General features: G+C 38.9%; 1 protein-coding gene and 1 long non-coding RNA gene across 2 annotated transcripts in view; one reads left to right on the forward strand and one right to left on the reverse strand.

Annotated features, from left to right (window-relative positions):
* LOC145537904 (uncharacterized) overlaps window positions 1-5,624 on the reverse strand; it is a 39,275-nt gene extending 33,651 nt beyond the window's left edge. Inside the window, exons 1-2 of the long non-coding RNA XR_014076481.1 lie at window positions 5,412-5,624; window positions 4,090-4,165 (exon numbers count right to left, since the gene is read on the reverse strand). This is a non-coding gene — a long non-coding RNA (uncharacterized LOC145537904). The remainder of the gene's footprint in view (window positions 1-4,089; window positions 4,166-5,411) is intronic.
* Window positions 1-14,694, forward strand: part of GALNTL6 (polypeptide N-acetylgalactosaminyltransferase like 6) — a 1,429,734-nt gene that overhangs the window by 813,352 nt on the left and 601,688 nt on the right. The window lies entirely within an intron of this gene.

Consider the following 14,694-nt stretch of genomic DNA (forward strand, 5'->3'; position numbering starts at 1 on the left):
TCATTGGAAGGACTGATGTTGAAGCTGAAACTCCAATACTTTGGCCACCTCATGCGAATAGCTGACTCATTGGAAAAGACCCTGATGCTGGGAAAGATTGAGGGCAGGAGGAAAAGGAGACGACAGAGGATAAGATGGTTGGATGGCATCACCGACTCAATGGACATGGGTTTGGGTAGACTCCGGGAGTTGGTGATGGACAGGGAGGCCTGGCGTGCTGCAGTACATGGGGTCGCAAAGAGTCGGACATGACTGAGTGACTGAACTAAACTGAACTAAAGGGAGTTAGAAATGTTGAGATCCATGCTGAGATAGAAGAAAAGCCTGTTGATACTTAATGAGAGAGCTTTCCAGTGTTAACTCCTCTGTGATGAAAAATTTAAACATGTAGAAATAGCAAGTGTCCCTGTACCTCCATCACTCTCAGCTTCAACCATTATTAGCTCAAAGTCTCATCTATATTCTTATCCACTTCTCCCCTCATATTATTTTTGAACATATCCTAGACAGCATATAATCTTCTGTGTAAATATTTCAGTGTCTATCACTAAAGAAATAAGACTCGGAAAAAGGTATCACATTCAAAAGACTTCCACGATGATTCCCAGGGAGAGTGTTAGGAAGATAAGCAAAATGTGCCTCTTGCAAAAAGAACTAAAATAAAACACTAATTGTAACCACAGTGAGCACTTCCAATGCAAAATTAAATTCATAGAACTCACTTTTACAGATGAGTTCTTAAAAATTGGGAATTACACTGTCAATCTTCTCAATATGGAAAGACCAGCAATTTCAACAGGAGCACACACAAAACACTTTGTTGTGAAATGTCTTCTTCCTGCCTGGTATTAGCTGTGTGGCACTGAGATGATTGTTTTCCTGTTCCCACCTGTTACCTGAATCTATGGTCCTCTGTGTAGATACAGCAAATCCTCCTGATGGGTTAGTATTCCCCATTGGTGTTGATGATCTGAATTACAAAATTATCTGAGATTAGACATGGGAAGCCTGGAGGAAGCCCAGAAGGAGAGCATCTCTGACCGCTCTCATGACTATGATGCTTATCGTGATAGCTGATCCCCAGACATAGATGTGAGAGAAGTGGGTCCAAAGAAGATTTCTGCCCAGTTAGAGATAACTCAAGCTGGAGCTTGGAAGATAGGGGAAAAAAAGGTTGAATTTTTAAAATATATATATGTACATATAGATAGTTACATATCTTTAGGTGGTGCTAGTGGTAAAGAACCTGCGTACCAATGCAGGAGACATAAGAGACACAGGTTCAATCCTTGGAGAAGGGAATGGTAATCCACTCCAGTATTCTGGCCTGGAGAATCCTATGGACAGAGAAGCATGGTGGGCTACGCTCCATGGGGGTCATAAAGAGTCAGACACGGCTGAAGCAACTTAGTATGCATGCATGCATCCTCTACTTTAAAGACTTTTAAGACAGTTAAAATAGGAATGCAATTTCTAATTATTAAGGGAAATGTTCTGTGTCAGTTCAGTTCAGTTCAGTCGCTCAGTCGTGTCCGACTCTTTGCGACCCCATGAATTGCAGCACGCCAGGCCTCCCTGTCCATCACCAACTCCCGGAGTCTACCCAAACCCATGTCCATCGAGTCAGTGATGCCATCCAACCATCTCATTCTCTGTCGTCCCCTTCTCCTCCTGCCTCCAATCCTACCCAACATTAGGGTCTTTTCCAATGAATCAACTCTTTGCATGAGGTGGCCAAAGTATTGGAGTTTCAGCTTCAACATCAATCTTTCCAATGAACACCCAGGATTGATCTCCTTTAGGATGGACTGATTGGATCTCCTTGCAGTCCAAGGGACTCTCAAGAGTCTTCTCCAACACCACAGTTCAAAAGCATCAATTCTGCGGCGCTCAGCTTTCTTCACCGTCCAGCTCTCACATCCATACATGACCACTGGAAAAACCATAGCCTTGACTAGTTCTGTGTCAACACCAATATAAAAAGGGGGTTGCAGAAGTAACCTGATGATGGCATTGGTGTCTCTCAAAAGAAATATGGAAAATGAAAGATCCAGATCTATGTGCTAGAGTAAGTGTTCCGATTTTAGAGCATTTGTCATTAGAGCATCCTACTCGAATTTGAGGAAAGAGATTTTATTTTATTCTGAAAGACTGAAATTTCATTCTTTTCTTTATTTCACAAATACTGACTCAGTGCTCATAATATCTCAGGCATGGTGCTAATAATGCGGAAACACAGTCTATTCATTCACAAAGTTAACATTCTAGCTTTGCTTACATAATGTATTCAATCATGGTGGTTATGTTTTTAACATTTTCTTTTCCTTAACCAGCAAAACCCTTTTATGAAATGAATGTTTTAAAGTCAGGCTCACCTAGAATAATCAAATGAATATTAGATAGAACCATAATATGTAAAGTATATTAATGTGATTTGACTTTTATAAATATTATATCTGAGTGCACAATTCTACTATTGACTTATAAATGCAATCAAGAACACCAAGGAGATTTTTTTGAAGGATAGAAAATGAAAGCAGAGGTTGTAGATAACTTAGGCTTCTATCGACCTCAGAAATGGTTTTTCACTATATGTTATTTTGGCTGCTGCCAAGTGGAGAGAGAGATGAATACACACAATGGTCTGATACACACAATGGTCTTAAATGTCACTTTTGTGTAAAAAAAAAAAAATTCTGACAATTTGAAGAAATTTTCAATGAATTTTCCAATATAATTGAAAGGATACTAGTACGAAATTTTGCACTTAAAATTCAAAAAATTCTAATTCATGTTTATAGTATAGTGAGATGTTTCAGAATTCAGCCTTTCAGCTGAAAAAGTTTGTGTCATTTCTGATCTGCGTCAACTGTGCAGCTGTGGGAAAAATTATTCAGGTGGTCTGTGATTGATTTCCCTAATTCTAAAATGGAAGTGATAATACTAGAGTTGTTTAAATGATCAAGTTAAATAATGATCAAATAATATATAAAATACTTACATATTACGTGGGTCAGATGAAGTGTTCCATACAGAATATTTGCTAGATCTAATCCTACTTAATCCCTGGAGAAGGAAATGGCAACCCATTCCAGTATTCTTGCCTGCAGGATCTTATGGACAGAGGAGCCTGGTGGGCTATGGTCCATGGGGTCACAAAGAGTAAGACAGGCCTGAGCACACACACAATCCTCCTTAATACAATAAAAGTCATGGTAGAAGGGAAGCAGCTCTATAGATTCACCAAATCTTATGGTTTGATAATTGTGTGCTATGTACATGAAAAGTGATGGTGACACAATGGCAAAAACACAATGTTCCATGCCTGAAGCAAAAATTCCATCAAGAAATGTGTGACATGAGAGGTATACCAGGCAAGGGAAGGGCTTGTGTGATGGGACTGCTTGAGTCAGGAGACTGCCCAGAAGAATAGAGAGTAGTTTTTGCTGTGACTATGGTAGAGAATAAGCATTGTTAAACAGTCTGAAAGAAAGCATGATGCTGTACAGCTAAGCAGGGTCAGATCACCCAAGCTTTTTAATCCATGTAAGGATTTGAAATTATTACCTCCTGGGACATTGGAAGCCATTGAAGTTTCATTGACAGTTGAATGATTTTGGCATTAGAGTGACAATTTTCTTTAAGCAAAAAATGAAAGCAGGATGGTCCTTTAGAAGGCTGCTTAGTAACTAAGGAAAGCACTGAAGATATCGTGGACTAGAGAGTAGCAGTGGAGCAGGAGAAAACAGACAGACATAATATTTTGGAGGTAGGACTGACAGGAACTTGAAATTGATTGGCTGGGATAAATAGTGGAAAGAGGAATCAGAGACTTGGATTTTCAAAGAAGATACTGAGCAAATAATTACTCCATTTTCCAAGATTATGGATTGTTAGTGAAACTAGTTTGAAGAGCAGTTTTTCCATTTCGTGTGTGTGTGTGTGTGTGTGTGTGTGTGTGTGTGTGTGTGTGTAGTGTCAATGGATGGAAAACATCAATTTTAATTACTTCAGTAGAATCTTGCACAGGGCTGACAATCAGTAAGGAGAATTGGACTGAATATAATAACAATGTTTGAGTTAACATACCATTGTTTATTAAAACTTTGAGGATGGGTGAGATCATTTTGCAGGAATATTGGAAAGGAGATGACCTATGCAAAGCCTGGAGACAAAACAACATTTCAGGGTGGTTATGATGCAGAAAAAGCAGGCAAAGAAAATAAAAAAGGAATGACAACAGGAAAGAGAAAAACTAAGTGTGTGAGAATTCACAAAAGTCAAGAGAAAACTATTTTCAGAAGAATGGCCAGTTAATGGTAAACTGCTCCCGAGACACCATACCTGTAGCCCCTGAAATGCATCCATTGGACTTAATGACCTGGATGCAGTTTCAATGAGGTAATGAATGCAGAATCTACCCTGTGATGGGTTGAATTCTCAATAGAAAGTGAGGAAAATAAGTGAATGCTTATTTGAGGTGTTTTCTGTGAAAGGAGTGTGTATGAGATAACTAGAGGAGATCACAGGGTCAGGGGGAGGTTTTGAGTCCTTATTTCAGAGACTGGAGAGACCGGAGGAGCCAGAATTGCTCCTGGGAGGGCCTAGCAGAAAAGCCAAGCTGAAGACATAGATGGGAGTGGGGATGAGGGAGGCAGCAAGAGGAGGCCTGTCTCAGAGAACCGGGAGGAGACTGGCTTTAAGTAGGGTGACAAATATGATGAAAGCTTTCTGAGATTTGAGCGCTTTCTTGTGGAGGAACAGTGTGAAGGAATGTTGAGGCTTTATTTTCTCTCTAAAGAAGAAGAAGCTGTTGTGAATAAAAGTACACAGAGGGAAAATTGAGTAATTGAATTCAATGTTCTAAAGTACCTTTCAAACTGTCACCATAGAGAATGGGAGACTGCTGAAGGTAATAGTCTTAAAAACAAGATAACATAGCACAAGATGGCATGCTATTTGTCTCCAGTGTTTTAAATTTTCTCTACACCATAATTCATTTGAAACTGGACACTGTTTATTATTCTCTAATTTCCATAAATTAACTTTTTAGTGTAATTCAAGATTTTTAGGGTCCTTGACAAAGCCATGCACCACAGCCACTTAAAAAACTTGCTTCATAGACACCTGAGTACAGACAATTACTGAAACCCTGCCTCTCAAAACCTATTTTTAAAAGTGGAGTGTAGTTGCTTTACAATACTCTATTAGTTTCCCCTGTACAACCAAGTAAATTGGCTCTATGTATAAATATACCCCCTCCCTCAGGGATCTCCCTCCCACCCCTCTAGATTATCACAGAGCTGAGCCCCCTGCAAGGTTCCCGCTAGCTATCTAGTTTACATATGAAGTGAATGTATTAGTCACTCAGTCATGTCCAACTCTTTGCCACTCCACAGACTGTAGCCCACCATGCTCCTCTGTCCACAGGATTTCCCAGGCAAAAATACCGGAGGGAAGCATGTTAGGCTTCGACACCCAAGTGGAGATGCTGACAAGGCAGATGGATACATAGACTTGGGGTGTGGGAGAGGGTTCTGGGCTGAAGACCTTAGCACACGTATGCGTAGCATTCAAAGACATGAGTAGGGATGATGACTTCCCTGATGGCTCATGAAGTAAAGAATCCACTTGGAATGTAGGAGACAAAGGTTCCATCCCTGGGTCAGGAAGATTCCCAGGAGGATGGCATGGCAACCCACTCCAGTATTCTTACCTGGAGAATTCCATGGGCTGAGGAGCCTGGCAGGCTATATAGTCCATGGGGTCACAAAGGGTGGGACAAAACTGAGTGACTAAGCACAGGACACAGGGATGGGGTTTACCAAGAAGGAAGCATAAATCAAAAACAAAAGAGAATAGAGGGTAAAATCTTTGGTTGGGGCAATGTTTAGAGGTCAGATAGGATGGAAGCAAAGAAAAAGGACAAGGAAGAGTCACTTAGGGAGAAGGAAAACCAAGAGATTGGAGATTAATGAACCTAGAGGGAAAGTGTCTGGCATTCACTTGTTACTCAACCGTGTCATTAGTGTTGGAGTTCAAGGATGACAAGATGGAAAACTGTCCTCTGACTCTGGCAAAATGTGAGACATGGGTAACCTTAGGTATTCCACTGGGCTGGTGAGAGTGGGAACTTGCTTGGAGGTAAAGAGGTGTCAGTACCTAGTACTGATGACTTTTTAAAGGAAATTTTGCTGTGAAAATGAGCTCTACACGTTCAATACAGTGGTATTTGTAGCAGCATCAAAATGTTTTAAAATTAGATGGTATTAAGACATGTTTTTTTTTTTTTTAATAAATTTATTTATTTTAGTTGGGGGCTAATTACTTCACAATATTGTAGTGGTTTCTGCCCTACACTGACATGAATCAGCCATGGGTCCACATGTGCTCCCGATCCTGAACCCCCCTCCCACCCGCCTCCCCATCCCACCCCTCTGGGTCATCCCATTGCCCTAGCCCTGAGCATTTGTCTCATGCATCGAACCTGGAATGGTGTTCTGTTTTACACATGCTAATGTACATGTTTCAATGCTATTCTCTCAGAACGTCCCACCCTCACCTTCTCCCTCAGAGTCCATAAAACTGTTCTATGCATCTGTGTCTCTTACTCTGTCTCGCATATACGGTTATTGTTACCATCTTTCAAATTCCATATATATGCATTAGTATACTGTATTGGTGTTTTTCTTTCTGGCTTACTTCACTCTGTATAATGGGCTCCAGTTTCATCCATCTCAATAGAACTGATTCAAATGTATTCTTTTTAATGGCTGAGTAATATTCCATTGTGTATATGTACCACAGCTTCCTTATCCATTTGTCTGTTGATGGACATCTAGATTGCTTCCATGTCCTGGCTATTGTAAACAGTGCTGCGATGAACATTGGGGTACACATGTCTCTTTCAATTCTAGTTTCCTCGGTGTGTATGCCCAGCAGTAGGATTGCTGGGTTGTATGTTTAGAATACAGATGCAATGACTGGGGGAGGAAGAGATATTGGTTACATAAGAGCAATACTACAGGACCTTCTTCCAAAAGTAATAAGGAGGAGCATCCTGAGAAGAAGTAGGGGGATGGAGGCCAGGTCACTCTCTTGTCTCTATGAGAAACAATACTCAGTATACCAGTGAAGCTCAGGATGTAGAACTAATAGTGGGAAGATGGCATGGTCCTCTTATGACTGTTTTTTTTTTTTAATGAAAAAAGTAAGTTGATGAATAGTGGATTAAGTGGGCAAGTACTAGAGATTTAAGGAAAGAAGAGAAAGTGAGATTATCTTCTCATTAAGAGGTTCTGGTACAATAAATTAGTGTAGCCACTATGGAAAACAGTATGGAGGCTTCTCTGAAAATTAAAAATAGAACTAGTGTATGATCCTGCAGTTCCTCTCCAGGGAAAATATCTGGAGAAAACCATAATTCAAAAATATACATGGACTCCAGTGTTCATAGCAGCACTATTTACAATAGCCAAGACATAGAAGCAACCTAAATGTTCACTGACAGATGAATAAATAAAGATAATGTGGTACATATATACAATGAAATATTACTCAGCCACAAAAAAAGAATGAAATAATGCTATTTGCAGCAACAAGCATGGACCCAGAGATTATCATACTAAGTCAGAGAAAGACACACACCATATGATACCACTTACAAGTGGAATCTACAAAGCAATACAAATGAAATTATTTACAAAACAGAAATAGACTTACAGACATAGAAAGCAAACTTATGGTTACCAAAGTGAAAAGGTGGGGGAGAGGGATAAATTAGGAGTTTGGTATTAACATATACATACTGCTATATATAAAAGAAATAAACAACGAGGTCCTACTGTGTAGCACAAGGAACTATACTTGATATCTTGTGACAAACTATAATGGGAAAGAATCTGAAAAGAATTTATATATTAACAATGTGTTAATTTCAGGTATAAAGAAAAGTAATTCTTTTTATATACATACATATTAAGTTATACATATATATTCAGTTATATATTTATGTTAAATTATATACGTGTGTGTGTCTGTGTATATTAGTATATACAGGTATATGAATCACTTTGCTGTATACCTGAAATTAACACATTATCAATCAACTATAAAAAGAAGGAAGGAAAGTGAATCTATCAAGTGAGGTCAGATTTCCTGGCATTGATAAGCTAATAGGATTATAACTAGATGATGTCATTCATAACCATTTCTATCCCAAGTAAGAGATGACAAGGGTCAGAAATAGTCCCACTTCTAAGCAGCTACCAGGTATGCCCTCCCCACTCCATGAAGAACTATGCCAGCTCTGATGGCTCTTATACCTTCCAGAACTTCAGAATAATTCTTCATTTAGAAAGGCTAAAAGGGAACATGCATAATATGTGAACTTTTCTTAGTATCCCCTGATAGAAAATCTAGGGGACAGTAGAATCTATGGAGCTCCATTTCCTGAAATTTTTTCTCCTGTTCTTAATCTCAGAAATAAGTCTAGTTTAGAATGTGAGTAAGCTCCACGGTAGTAAAACAGCAAACACTGTGTAAACTGATTCAAGATGAAAGGATGAAGACCCTGAAGGCCAGGTTACTGTCTAGTGAAGTCTCACCCCAGCCATCTTCTGAATGACAAGCCACAGAAATGTGTTTAAGATCTGGGCTGCTTGATACAACAAATGAATCTTCTGGACTTTGCCGGTCACAGCATCACACAGAACAGTCAGTGCCTCCTGTTGTAGGCACTGGATGAGGGATCTCTTTCTAAACTGAAGCATCAGGAACATTGGCTACCCTATTCACCATCTTTGGGTGAAAACAGCTACACATATGATGGGACCCATGAATAACAGGGCAGTGTTTGGAATTGTCATTTAGTCACTAAGTTGTATCTGACTGTGGCCCCATGGACTAGAGCCTGGCAGGCTCCTCTGTCCATGGGATTCTCCAGGCAAGAATACTAGAGTTGGGTAGCCATTCCTTTCTCCAGGGGATCTTCTTGATGAAGGGATCAAACCCACATTGTAGGCAGATTCTTTACTATCTGATCCACCAGGGAAGCCCATCTTACACATGGTAGTGTATATAAGTCAAGCTCAATCTCCCAATTCATCTCACCTTGCCTTTCCTACCCGGGGAAGGAATAGAGACTCAGGTGTAGAGAAGAGACATGAAAACCCAGGAGGGTTTTCACATCTCTCTCACTTCCCTAATCTGCAGATGATCCATTTTTGTCCAATATATTGTTTTTACATTGCCAAACATCATCATGCATTTTGTTTTAAAATATCATAACTTTAAATGTTAATTCTTCAGTTCAGTTCAGTTGCTCAGTTGTGTCCAATTCTTTGTGACCCCATGGACTGCAGCACACCTGGCCTCCCTGTCCATCACCAACTCCCAGAGTTTACTCTAACTCATGTCCATTGAGTTGGTGATGCCACCCAACCATCTTATCCTCTGTCATCCCCTTCTCCTCCCACCTTCAATCTTTCCCAGCATCAGGATCTTTTCAAATGAGTCAGTTCTCGACATCAGGTGGCCAAAGTATTGGAGTTGCAGCTTCAGCATCAGTCCTTCCAATGAATATTCAGGACTGATTCCCTTTAGGATGGACTGGTTGGATCCCCTTGCAGTCCAAGGGACTCTCAAGAGTCTTCTACAACACCACAGTTCAAAAGCATCAATTCTTCGGTGCTCAACTTTCTTTATAGTCCAGCTCTCACATCTATAAATGACTACTAAAAAACCATAGCTTTGACTAGATGGCCATCTGTTGGCAAATTAATGTCTCTGCTTTTTAACATGCTGTCTAGTTTGGTCATAATTTTTCTTCCAAGGAGCAAGCGTCTTTTAATTTCATGGTGGCAGTCACCATCTGCAGTGATTTTGGAACCCAAAAAAATAAAGTCTGTCACAACTTGCAGGCATTTATATTTGATTTTAATTCATGTTTACTAGTAAGAGGTAATCGATGTCAGAACATTTTGTATATAATATTTAAGAGAATGTCAAACTTATTATTTAGAGAATGTCATATATACTCAGAGCTAATGATTATTTGATTTCATTTCTTTTGTTAAGAGTCTGGTAAATTTCCATATATATTAAGATTTCTCAATAGGTCTTAAATGATTGAAACTTAGATATATTTGCAAGAAATATTTTCTGTTTCCTACTAACTCAAATGTAAAGGATAACTTGAAAGATACAATGGGTTACTCTCCTCAATAGAAAGTATCTCAAAAACTCTGCAAAGGTACTACTTTGGAAGCTTGGCTAAGGACACTGACTAAAAAATACTAGTTTTTGTGTCAGAGAAAGGTTGTATCTACAAAGAGGAAAGTACTTTCATTTGAAAGGACAGTCACACTGCCCAAATGAGTTTTCCTTCACAGAAATTATAGATTCTGTTCCTAAACTGATAACCTGGATAACCAAAGACCGCAGCATTTACATGGTACCACCCTTAAGTGAGAAAAATCTGGTATATGGCTAGAAATTATTCACAACCTTAACTCAGAGGGGAAAAAAAAAACCTAACCTCAGAGAAAACTTTCTGAAACAGGTCCACAACTCTTTCTCATGGGTGCTTATCAGCAAGTTTCGTTCAATAGACTGTGGGTTCTGTGGTGCATTTTGGTAAGTCCATACCCTCTGTTTAGAAAGCTTCCTGAAAGTGTTGCTAGAAATACAGTTATTAGCTTAATCTTAGAACCTGTGCTATGGCTCTTAATAGTCTGCTGGTCAATGAATACTCAATTAGAATGCTCTTTCTTAAGGTAAAGTCATCTTCCCTTGCAACCTTCTCATTTAACCTCAGTCCTTCTGACAAATTCTCACTCACCTTTTGAAGATTCAGCTTACTGTTTGGATCACTTCAAATTTCTCCCTTATTCTGAAATTCTTCCTTGTTAAAGTTTAGTTTTCTCTCTATTTTTAACTTGTATATTCTGTATGTAGGCAGGAAGTTATGTATTCCTAGCATAGCTTTTTCACAGGGAAAATAGTTAAAATATCTTACCTTGTGGCTCAGTCAGTAAAGAAACCACTTGCAATGCAGAAGACCTGTGTTTTGCCCCTGGATCGGGAAGATTCCCGGAAGAAGGGAATATCAACCAACTCCAGTATTCTTACCTGGGAAATCCTATGGACAGAGGAGCCTGGTGGGCTACAGTCCATGGGAGTCACAAAAGAGTTGGACACAACTTAGCGACTAAACCGTCACCACTTATCCCATAGAATCAAACACTCTACTTTGTATAGAGCAAAGCAATACCACTTATACAAAAACTGAAAGGTGAAAATAAAATTTGTTGACCATCTTCTCTTTTTTTCCAGCACTACTCAAAGCTCTGAAATATATTACCTTTTTAAGTTCTATAATATTCTTTCATGAAAGTATTTATAGCTTCATTATGTAGGAGTAAAAGCTGAGATTTAAGTAAATCAAACCAGATACCCAAGATATGAGTCTCAAGGGTCAGGGTACAAGTGAAAATTTGTTTTCCATACTCTAAGTGATATTTTCTTTTGACCACATAATATTGAGTCAAATAACGAAGTCTTTTCTCAGAACCCTCTCCTTACACCTCACCCAGCACCGCTCACAGAGGGTCCTGGGAGCTAGGCAGCTGGGGACTGGAAACCAAAGCAGACAGACAAATCCCAAGAAACCCAGCCAATGGAAGGAGAGGCATCAAAGCTGAGGCCTAACAGGTGTCTACAGCAGAACAGGTTACGCATGCTTACATGCCCTAGAATAAGAACCAGAAACCAAGAATAAGCTCTGATAGGATGGATAAACAAGGTCCTACTGTCTAGCACAGGGAACTATATTCAATATCCTGTGATAAGTCATAATTGAAAAGAGGATGTAAAAGAATACATATATATATATACACATATAACTGAGTCACCTTGCTGTATACCAGAAATTTAGACAGTATTGTAAGTCAACTATACTTCTGTGTGTGTGTGTGTGTGTGTGTGTGTTCAGTAGCTTCAGTCATGTTCAACTTTTTGTGACTCAATGGACTGTAGCCTGCCCATATATATCTATATAGATGGATAGATAGATCTATATAAGATCTGTCCATCTTTCTAGAAATATATGAGAAAAAGCTAAAACATAGGCAGAGATAAGTTAACAGGCAAAACTATGAAGAAGAAAAGAGACTCAAAGAATGGATGCTTAAATAAGAACATCTCAATTTAGCAATCAACTGTTACAACTACTAACCCTACCACACAAATGGTGATGCACCAAGGTCACAATTCTCTTGAGTTTAACATATTAAGAGGACATTATATACCTAAGACTGAAGGACAGTGCCTTAGTTTATTAAAAAAAAAAAAGGTAGCCACATTTATTAAAAATGAAAGTAAACATAATAATCAAACTAATGCTCCAAACATATGCTGTTCACGTGGAGGACACTTCAAAGAGAAACATAATGGAGACTGCCTTGCAGTAAGAAGTACAGACTCCTTCTATAAATATGGAGAAATAAGAGGACAAATCTAGTTTCCAAAAGACAGTTCACTGTACACATTTTATAGTTTTGTGTAAACTGTCTTAATATGAATGAGACCACTTTTCTACTTGAGAAATTTTTTAACCAAAGAAAAATAACTTAAGTGAAGTGACTTAAGTCACGTCAGTTGTATCCAACTCATTGCGATCCCATGGACTGTAGCCAGACAGGCTCCCCCATCCACGGGGATTTTACAGACAAGAATACTGAAGTGGGTTGCCATGCCCTCCTCCAGGGGATCGTCCCAACCCAGGGATGGAATCCAGGTCTCCCGCATTGCAGGTGAATGTGTTACCATTTGAGCTACAGGGAAGCCCAACTTAAGTGATACCAAGTGTTAAAGATACAGAAATAGACATATTGATTCTAATTAGGAATGTAATTATGATTCTACATTTTTATAATTCTTTTTTCAGTGTCAAAATGATAGCATAGGGAAAGAATTATAGGTGGTGGGGGGATGTGCATTAAGAATTTTGTCTAAAATGAATGGAATGAACAGGTTTTGAAGACTTGTATTTTTTAATGATAAACTGGTGTAGTATGGTTTTATACAAACTTAAAAATTTGATCTACCCTTTATAGGCATCATTCGAAAGCAGATTGGAAACTAGTTTGTCTTAATTGTGTATTTCAGATCCTGTAAAATGAAATATGGCTATATTGTAGACAAAAAGGAAAGTTGAACTGTAGGTAGAATGAGAACCATTAGTTGAGAGGGAATTTTGTTTTCAAATGGTAATTATGAATTAATCATTTAAAACTGATTAAGTTTGACAAAAATCTTATATAAAATACAAATAAAATTAATAAAATAAAAAAAAGAATAGTTGCAAGGTCACTGGTCAAGAGGCAGGATGGTGGCTTGGACGGAACTTTGTACAGACAAAGTGTTTATCCAGCTCTGTACCCATTATGGTTGAAGTGCAAAAGTAAAATCAACATCAGAAACAGTTACCATCAGCTGGTTAACGACAGAATGTCCAGTTCAGTAAATAGAACTATCCACTTATGTGAGGTCTCCAAACCCTCTCTCAGGCTCTCTCTCTCTGCCACCACATCTTTGGGTCCCTGTAACCTCAGACCCCTCACCCCTGACAAGTCCTCTAGTAGACATGGTCTCCTGTGTGGTTCATCTAGCTCTCTATCATTTCTACTGCTGGGAAGATAAATAGAGCTTCAGATCCTGAAATTGGAGGACAGATGGTGGGCAAACACCTTGAATCCTCTGTTTTTCAAATATTAATGTGCAGACAGACTACTCATCTAGGGGCATCTTATTAGAAGGCAAATTCTGACCCAGCAGATCTGGACAGGAACCTGTGAGTCTGACCTTCTAAGAAGCTTTCAGGTGATGCCAAGGTTACTGGTCTGTCTGAGAGGAAGAGATATTGAGAAAGACACTAATGAAAGAAATGGAGGAAAAGAGAAAACAACGGAAAGATATCTTTTGTTCTTGGCTTGTAAGAATTAATATTGTTAAAATGTCCAGTTTTTTAAGGAATCTTCATCCTGTTTTCCATATAAAAGTACCATACAACTTAGCAATCCCACTTCTAGGCATACACCCTGAGGAAACCAAAACTGGAGAAAGACACTAGCACCCCAAACATTCAATCCAGCATTATTTACAATAGTTAGGACATGGAAGCAACCTAGATGTCCATCGACAGATGAAAGGATAAAAAAATTGTGGTACATATACACAGTCTAAGTATACACAAGAAGACTATTCAGCCATAAAAAGGAATGCATTTGTGTCAGTTCTAATGAGGTGGGTGAACCTAGAGCCTATTATACAGAGGGAAGTAAGTCAGAAAGAGAAAAACAAATGTTGTATATTAATGCATATATATATGAAATCTACTAATAAACCTATTTGCAGGGCAGCAATGGAGATGCAGACATAGAGAATGGATTTGTGGACACAAGTGGTGGGGGAAGGTGAGGATTAGATGAACAGAGAGTGTAGCATGGAAGCATATACACTACCATATATAAAACAGATGGCCAGTGGGTATTTGCTATATGACTCAGGGAACTCAAAATTAGAGGGGTGGGAGAGAGGTTCAAGAGGGAGGCAACATATGTATACCTATGGCTAATTCATGTTGATGCATGGCAGAAACCAAAGCAATATTTCAAAGCAATTAGCCTTCAATTA

This window comes from Giraffa tippelskirchi, chromosome 1, assembly GCF_054371585.1.
Source record: "Giraffa tippelskirchi isolate mGirTip1 chromosome 1, T2T-mGirTip1v1.2.pri, whole genome shotgun sequence".
Lineage (NCBI taxonomy): Eukaryota > Metazoa > Chordata > Mammalia > Artiodactyla > Giraffidae > Giraffa > Giraffa tippelskirchi.